Source organism: Corvus brachyrhynchos, unplaced genomic scaffold (assembly GCF_000691975.1).
Source record: "Corvus brachyrhynchos isolate BGI_N302 unplaced genomic scaffold, ASM69197v1 scaffold34, whole genome shotgun sequence".
Lineage (NCBI taxonomy): Eukaryota > Metazoa > Chordata > Aves > Passeriformes > Corvidae > Corvus > Corvus brachyrhynchos.
This window is the reverse complement of record NW_008238126.1, coordinates 1,085,645-1,093,281: the sequence shown is the minus strand read 5'-3', so window position 1 is coordinate 1,093,281 and position 7,637 is coordinate 1,085,645. Positions and strand designations below refer to the sequence as shown.

Below are 7,637 nucleotides of genomic sequence, written 5' to 3'. Positions count from 1 at the left end.
CTCTGGCAAGACTGATGAGACGTGTTCAGGAGCACAGAGGGGTGTGAATACACTGTACAGAATGAAGCCTGCCTGTATGAACATAACCTCTTGATATTGTTTCAGCAGATTTGAGCTGGCAGAGTGAATTTATATTGGATCAATGCTTGGTGTTATGTGACCACAGCATTTCTGCTCCTGTGTTAGCAGCCCTGAAGCCAGATCTGCAGCACAGTCAAACCATGGCTTGAATTGGCATAAAGAGAAAAGCTATTTAAGGTCATGGTTGTGGCAGACTGCTGGCTCTGCCTCGAGCAGCTTGTGTAACTGCTCCACGAGCTCTGCTGCCTCTGAGCACCATGGTGTCTGTCTGTCACAGTATTTATTGCTGAAAAGGGGAAAAGAGCTGGAGAAGCACAAAGGGAACATGTTTCCACAGGTCACCCTTGTTGTACCAAAGCGTCATCCAGCCAAAGCCTGTGGTGAGCTTGTGGTTCAAGCGGGTTCTGTTCTCCAAGGCCACATTTTGTAAAACCAAGACATCTCTTGCAGACACACATTACTCTTTAAAGAGAAAGCATTATTCATTAAAATCAAACTCTCTGCTGGTGAGATGGAGCTTTCCTGGGACTTAATTATATCAGGTTTAGAAGAACAACAGGCAAGGATGTTAGGCTTCCTGTCCCATGAGGAGAAGTTCCACTTCCATAATTTTAAACTCCCTTTAAAAATGAGGGCAGGGAAAAAGACTTTGGAATAATTCTTTCTCTGGTTGGGAATTAGAAATTAAGAGATCCAAATACTTGTATGAATGCAGGTGTAAAATGGATCACAAATTTTATAAACTGCTCTACTGTCTAGGAAGGACAGAGGACAGCAGCTCCCCAGATTTTATCTAAATGCTTCAGAGCAGAGGTGTTTCATTCTGGACAGAAACTATCGCTTTGAAGAATGGAAAACCTTAGGGCAACGAGGGAGAATAATTACTCAAATATTTGAAGTTAATTAATGAAATATTTAAGGTTAGACTAATATGTTGGACATGCTATCATTGGTGTGATTTTCATAACATCTTTTCCACTCATAGATTTTGTTCCAGTTAATAGCAGTGGCTTCATTTTGCCCCCTCTGTCTGGACATTGCATCCTCCAAAGATCCAAGGCTCAGATAGAGCTGCCTGACATCCTTTCTCCCCCACACAGCACATAAAGACGTCCCTATTTTGAAATCAGTTTGTGTACAACTGTAGAGTAGTTGCATATCTAGTGTAAAAAAATACCCTGAAGTATCTAAAAAGTACAGATTCTTTATTATTATGGAAGAAAGATGATTAAAATGAATTTTCAGAAATCTAATGGGGCCAGTCTATCAGATGTCTTCAAGCCATGGACAGTGCTTGAGGTCAGACCCTTCTACCCCATGGAAGGAGCATCTGGAAAGTGCTGGGGGCAGAAAACAAAGGCTGGGACAGCACAGTAAGACAGAACTTCTCCAGGTTTGTGCTGGAGCTGCAATTCAGGCTGGAGACCCTGACCAAACTGGATATCACCTGCAGGAGGATCAAACACCAAGTGCCACTGTCTTACTTTGTTGAAAAGATTTTTATACTCTATGAATCCTTTCAGGATGGCCTGAATCTCCTCATCTTACACCTAAGAACTAATCAGTTTTAGGCCATTTTAAAATGCAGCACATTATCATAGGGCTAGGGAATAGTATTTGAAGGCTCATTAATTAAGCCAGTTTCCTTTAATGCAGGCAAGGACACCTTTAGTATCTTTCTCTAAATGTCCATTTTGAAATGAACTGACTTAAAAAAGTCTACATACAAAATATGTACAGCCCTCCCTTGGGACTTTGTGGCATAAAATGACAGCAAAAGCCCAGCCTGTTGATTTAGAATGCAAACAAGAAACATGCTATGCAGGACTTACGACTTCCTCTGTACACACAGGTGGAGCTTAGAGAGAGATTTCTTCCACTTTTAAGTTGCCACTTAAAAAAAAATCTACTTTAATTTGTGTACTAGTTTGAAAACAAACCAGTGGGAAGCACCAAGTCAGAATAACAATTTAAGGGGGAAATTCAGTGATCCTGTAGTAAAACAGTCTGCTCTTCCTCAGGAAGTCCAGTGGTGGCTGTGTAGCTCCTGTCCTCTGGAAATCCAGTGGGGAGCCGGTGTCTCTGGTGTTCAGCCTCAGATTATATCCACGATGGGATGCTTGGTTCCTCCCTCTGGGTGGAGCATCTCACAATGGGGTAATGAGTCATGAGGCAAAGTGTTGATTAGGCTCATTAACAGAAGATGGTCTGGAGGGAGTTATCTCTGAGTCAGGCGGGAGGACAATGATGGGCCATTAACAGAAAGATAGTCTGGGGGGAGGAGGCAAGGAAACACTGCCCCACCTGATTTCAACAGCTCATGAGCATGGTAATGGAATACACTGCAACCCAGGACAACTTGTCACTTGATAAAATCTTTGTCACAAGATAAAGTCTTGATGGTTGGTTTTTTCCTCAAAGAGGAAGGGAAATGAAAAAAAGTGCCACCAAACACATAACAAATTTCAATAATATCTGGAAATATGCATGTATTTCACTCCTGCATTTACCACAGTAACAACATTCTGAAATGAGAAAGAAACAATTGCTCTTATGTAGTGCAACGTTGTGCTTTGACATGATCACATTTCTGAACACTTCTGCACTTTGGCTGCAGGCAGACACTCTTCCAGGTTGAACCCTGCCCCTGGACAAGGATGCTCCCCTCAGCCTGCCCTCAGTTTCTTGGTGCTGTGCTGCAGCTGGAGGCTGCTGCTCTGTACCTGTCAGCACAGGAACTCATGGAAACGCTTCCCAACTCGCTTCAGTCCAAACGGGAAGGGCCAGCTCAAAGAAATCCAGTGGCAGGTGTTTGTTCATAGAGGCCATTTAAACTCAATTGCTTAGGGAGCAATCAGAAAAGCAGTCTGGTTTTTGCTAACAGGTAGCAAAAAGTGGCACAGGAGCCAGGGTGGTAACCTTACCACCAGCACAGCTGCTTGAAAACAAATGCTTGTCTGTCCTGTGTGGGCAGATGGCAAGTCACATTAGCTGACTGTAATATAAATTGGATGTGAAACTGTGCAAACAGGAGCAGAAGAAATGCTTGTTGTTATGGGCTAACTAATACAAATCATCCACAAGTATTCACTCAAGTATTTCTTCTTGGAACCTTCAGAGATCTGTCTTTTTTTACAGAATACCTTTGATTAAGCAATCGATCATGATAAAACATGTTTGAGTGTTTTCAAAGAGGTGTCATTTAGCTTATCTTCCCACCTATCAATGGCAAATGCCTTCCCGATAAAGAGAATTCGTGATTAGATGTAGTAGAGAAACTTCCCATTGACCAAAACCCCCTGCAATGCAACTTCAGTGATGCTTGGGATCCCACCTGTTTGTGTGATACAATTACATAAGCAAAACCTAGAATTAAAGGACAGACATGATGTTACCTGGGAGAGAGACAGGGCTGTTTTTCAGAGCTGTAGGTGATTATTATGTGTGCCTTGTTATTTTCTGTATGGAATCTCAACACAACATAAACTGTTTAAGGGAAAGATTTTGCATCCTTTCTCCTTTTCTCTAGCAGAAGGGTCAGAAAGCCCCTATGGCCCCTTTGAAGGACTGAGGAATTATAACCCAACTTCAACCTCCCTTTGAAGTAAATATTATTGAGTTATTCTAGTTATTAATGACCCTAAGCACCTCACTGACCCCTGCCAAAGCTTGCTCTGAGCCACTGCACTGCACAAAAATTTTGACTTCCCCAAATGGAGAGGCAACTTCTAAATGGCAGCTGTGGAGAAGCCTCAGAGAGTGAGAACTGCTGCCAGAGGAGCCACACAGGGTGGTCTACAAAATGCTGTCAGGGTTTTACCTCCTGATGATCCAGAAATACTTAAGGAGCTGGCATGGATCAATTCTGCCATCATTTGTCTTCTTTTTTGAAGCTGCGATTTCTGTTATCTCAAACATGCTGGAGGAGATAGAAAATTCTCAGTTCCATTTTATCCCTCAGTTTGGAAAATCAAAAGATAAAGAAGATGTAGATCTGATACTTAAATAGGATCAGGCACTTCAAAGACAAAACTATTTTCCTCCTCAGATGTTCCAGAAATTTCTTCTCAAAAAACCCTGTTCTTTGTTCCTGTGATTCAGAACATAGGAAATATGTGGTGCTAAGGCTTTCCCCCTTATTCACACAATTTTCATCTTGCCAGAAATCAAAGTACTACAGAGGAGGTGGAAGCTTAAAACTGTCTATTCTGCTACCATTAAAGGATGCCTTTTTTATTCAGTTTCAACAACTTTAAATGTGAAAAACAAAAGAATCTATTTCTAAAGAAATATTCCCTATCAAATGTAATTATAAAATAATTAAATATTCCAGAAGCTTTCTTTTTACCAGATGAGCATACATATGGTTTTGTGGTCATGTCCCCTTTTGATTCAGAAAACTTCTCTAACTGAGTATTTTCTACTGTTAAATTAAATCTGGTTTTCAGGGGTGTAGGGTGGTGTTTTCACTCCTCATATACTTATTTACCTGTTTATTTATGTCCAGCCACTGGAAAAAAGATTAAGGATAGTCCCAAATTCCCTGGATGTTTCTACCATGCCAGTATCAGGTGCCACCACCAGCTGTTCTCAACCTTCCAGCTACTGCTCCAAGAATGGAGCAGCAAAGCCTTTCTCACAAGCACACACAGAGTTTTCCAGCTGATTTTGATGGGACTTGCACAGGCACATTCTGATGGCATTGGGATGACATCTCAGAGATCCCTATCTTCACTTTCTGCCTGAGCTTGTCAAGGGCTAAGCACCTTCCTAGCATTGCTCTGTGACAGGTTATAATTGAGACACTGAAAATGAGGGAGGGGTTTCCATTCAGTGGTTAATGTAAGCACCTCCCTCCATCTGCAGAACACATCAGATGGACAATCAGATTAAAGGAGGGAGGTGTTGCAGGTGCCAGGTGGGTTTAGACTATGCCCATTTTACTCTTGTTATGCCTTAGGATTTAGCTTTTATATTTTTCCGATCCTGTACTGCTTTAGTGTGTAACTAAAACTCCATAGCCTGCTAGCTACTGTTCTCCCATCCTGGTTAGACATAACAAATCCTTTCTGGGTCTGGGACTCAAAGACACCCTGTTGTCCCAGGCTCCAAAATATGCAAACTGAGCCTCTGGAAAGGTGGAACAAACCCGGGGTAATGACATCATTATCTGAAATTGTAATTGGAGAATTAACCCTGATATGCAAAGGGACCAAACTTCTAAAAGTGTGAAAAACCCGTGACCTGGCGTCCTTTTTTGGGAGTAGCCCTAGGGCTCTGTGCCCATAGTGTACCTTTGTTGAAGGCCCTTCAATAAATACCTGCTTTTATTCTCTTAATCTTCTCTAGACTGTTTCCAGGAAGCCACTCCAAGGCATCAGTTCCACTGCCTGTGCAGCAATGGCCAACAGCTGCTGCCTCTGTGTTTGTTATTTCTGCTGTTTGCTGAAGTTGTCCTCGATGTGGCTGTGTAGGTAAGGAAAGGTTTGGGAACCTTACCTCCTCCACAATCAACATCAAATCCAGGTGATGATTCACTTTGACAAATAGGTTGGAGGATTTCCCCACCTGCTGGCTTTCTCCAGGAGATAGTGTGGTAAAAAGTCCTGGAGGAATTTTTTAATAGACTCTATCTTTTGGGAATTATTATTGTGTACATCTGTTCTTTTTCTACCTCTGAGGATAATCTGCATTGCTGGGAATATAGTCAGAGGAGCAATTCAAGACATAATACATTTTTTTTACTCTTCCTGCTTACTGCCCCTGATTCTTCTTGGGTATTGGGAGACCGTATGGGAAGTTGTTTTTTTACTAAGGGATTTCTTCCCCATTCTGTGGGTTATGGCTTTATCTTTCTCTTGACTTGGCATTTCCCTTTAATCCTCTGTGGAATATTTTTTGTTTTTCACTCTGGCCTGGATGCATTTTTGGCTACATTTTTTTCTTTTATGAGAACAGAGACCAATCCTGCTCCTCCACACCCACCTCGTACTGGGTGAGATCACAGTTCCACAGATCCATATTAGGTACAAGCATTTTCCCAAAGATTACACAGCAGATAAATCTCTCCATTTCAGCACATGGTTTATTACTGAATATATTGTCTGCCTACACATGCAGGAACAGATAACCAGTGATTTATATTTTCATAATGACTGCTGCAGTGATTCATTTACGCCGTGGTGTATTGGTGTCAGGGCAAATCATTTATGTAAAAGGGGAGAGAGATCAAAGAATAAATGGCAATATAAAGCGGCACAGAAAGGAAAAGAGGGTAAAAAAAGCCTGGACAAATTAAAATGCTTTCAGTGACCTGAGAAAAGTTGTGGCAAAGGAGATTTTGTATTCCTGCTGCTTTTTTTTTCCCAGGGATGGGGCATCCACAACTTCTCTGGGCAGCCTGTACCAGTCCCTCACCTCCCTCACAGTAAAAAATTTCTTCCTAATATGAAACCTTAATTTCCCCTTATTCCTTGTCCTGTCACTACAGTTCCTGATAAAGAGATTAAACACTTGGTCAGTTTAGTCTTTTCATGTTTTACTTGGAGGTAACCCTTCAACTTGTTATGCTGATATACCTTTAAAAAATCGGCCCCAGAAAGGCGCTATTAACATGTCTAAGACATTACACAGAAGAGCCAGATCACCATCACCTGTACCACAGAAATCTCACTGAAGCTGGTAAGAACTGCTGTAGCCAAATCTGTCAGAAGCGCTGTTTACAAGAGTGTTTAATTTGGTGCTGATCAGCTGCTGGCTGATAATTACATATCTGTAAATCTTCCTTCACAGATTCGTTCACACAAAGACGTGATGTCACAAATTCTTGTGCAAGGAGAAGTTCTGCATGGGTTAAGGAGCCAGAAGACAGTGACAAATGAATAAAATGACATAACAAAAGCTCAACATTTAAATCCTATGAATACTTGCTGTGCACACTGAAGGATTAATTGAAAAATACTTGGCAATAAGCACATTTGTGAATACGAAATGTATTCACCAGTACTTTGCAAATAAAAAATGAGGCTAAGGTTATGAATAAATTGTTCAGGGTTTCTACTTTTAACTCTGGAATATTTGCTGACAGCATTGTTGAAATCAGAGAGGGAATTTTTGTGGTAATATTGAATAGGTTAAAGAAGAGATAACATCAAGACACAGAATATTCAGAACCTTCTATCGTTAGGAGAAATAGTGGTTTTCACCCCATAACTTCTTTCATAACTGCTTTTCAGCAGTGCCAAGCAATTCTGGATCTTTTTGTTGGTTACATATGAGCTGAGACTTGCTATATCCACTGATTTAGAAATATTTAGTAGCAGAAAGCACATCACAGCTGGACTTCAGCAATTTTTATTTCAAACAAAACCTCAGCTTTTAGTTAACACAAAGCTATTCATTAACGGAAAAACTTGGCAAGTGATTTCTGGTCAAAGTGAAATATTTCACTAAAACCTTTTCATTTTCTTGCGTTTTCTCATGTCATGTGGCCATTTGAAACGTGTCTTGCCTACACCCTATTAAACTATTGCAGAGCATAATTCCCCTGCGGTTGC

The 7,637-nt window shown here is 41.1% G+C and overlaps 1 long non-coding RNA gene across 1 annotated transcript; it reads left to right on the top strand.

The window, feature by feature from the left end:
- The first annotated feature begins 4,959 nt into the window (after window positions 1-4,959).
- On the top strand, window positions 4,960-7,105 carry LOC108446577. The gene is made up of 3 exons (XR_001861790.1): window positions 4,960-4,999; window positions 5,431-5,555; window positions 6,874-7,105. It is a non-coding gene; the product is annotated as an uncharacterized LOC108446577 (long non-coding RNA).
- The last annotated feature ends 532 nt before the right edge of the window (window positions 7,106-7,637 follow it).